General features: G+C 40.9%; 1 pseudogene; it reads left to right on the top strand.

Moving 5' to 3' along the window:
- Positions 1 to 877: 877 nt before the first annotated feature.
- On the top strand, positions 878 to 1,029 carry LOC142355311 (5.8S ribosomal RNA; annotated as a pseudogene).
- The last annotated feature ends 327 nt before the right edge of the window (positions 1,030 to 1,356 follow it).

The raw sequence follows: 1,356 nt of genomic DNA, 5'->3' as shown, positions 1-1,356 counted from the left end.
CAAATTGTGGCTAGTACTGTGATGTTACTAGTAACCTTGTGTTACGTCATATGGCCAAGAGAGCATTTGAAGGCGAAACTTCTGCATGGGGAAGCTGCATCATGAACAAAAGTTTATATCGAGTATTATGTTGACGTTAGTAGGCCCTGGCCGAAAGCGCAGCATGTGAAAGGTATAGATAAAAGTTAGCGTTGCAGTCAGTACTGTGTAGTTACTAGTAGCTGGATTTAAGCTCGAAATGAGACACTGTTGGTGAAACTTCATCATGAGAACGTCACAAGCTGATCACGCTCTATGATATGACTAGTATTATGTTGCTTCTAGTAGGCTAAGCGCAAGCCGAAACATCAACATGTGAAAGTCGTAGAATTTTGCAATCAAACTGTGGCTAGTACTGTGATGTTACTAGTAACCTTTTCTTACGTCATATGGCCAAGAGAGCATTTGAAGGCGAAACTTCTGCATGGGGAAGCTGCATCATGAACAAAAGTTTATATCGAGTATTATGTTGACGTTAGTAGGCCCTGGCCGAAAGCGCAGCATGTGAAAGGTATAGATAAAAGTTATCGTTGCAGTCAGTACTGTGTAGTTACTAGTAGCTGGATTTAAGCTCGAAGTGAGACACTGTTGGTGAAACTTCATCATGAGAACGTCACAAGCTGATCACGCTCTATGATATGACTAGTATTATGTTGCTTATAGTAGGCTAAGCGCAAGCCGAAACATCAACATGTGAAAGTCGTAGAATTTTGCGATCAAACTGTGGCTAGTACTTTGATGATGCTTGTAGCCAACCGAATTGGTTGAAAAGCCCAATAAGTAAGCTAACTTGGGAGAGCTTGTTGGAAACCAAATGCTACTAGATTGGTCCAAATACATCCTTCAACAGGGGATCACTTGGCTCGCTTTACGAAGAGGAGCACAGCTATATGTGTTAATTCGGTATGAATCGCAAGATTTGTTTACCGACCTCTCTAACGCAAAAGGCGGTCTCGGCTTCGGCTGTTGACTGCGTCCGATTCAGGGTTATATAACTCTCGATTGAACACATTGATGTTCTATTGTTGGTGCTTCCAATAAAATTGGAACACTTAAAGCAGAACCGATTCAAATAATAGCATTCTGATCAATGATTGCATTCCTTGATCAAGAACTGCTGGAGTCATTGTGATGGCGAATTTTCTTCATAAGAAAATTGCAAAGAGACGGAACTTAATGAGACTAGTATTATGTTGTTTCTAGTAAGCGGAAGCTGAAACAGCAACATGTGAAAATCAAGTTTTGTTCAATGATCTCGAGGCGATAAGTACTATGAAGCAACTAGTAGCCTAAGCATGACTCAGATTTGAGACAGTC

This window comes from Convolutriloba macropyga, unplaced genomic scaffold (genome assembly GCF_964194025.1).
Source record: "Convolutriloba macropyga unplaced genomic scaffold, txConMacr16.3 SCAFFOLD_1937, whole genome shotgun sequence".
Taxonomy (NCBI): domain Eukaryota; kingdom Metazoa; phylum Xenacoelomorpha; order Acoela; family Convolutidae; genus Convolutriloba; species Convolutriloba macropyga.
This window is presented reverse-complemented; position numbering and strand designations above follow the sequence as displayed.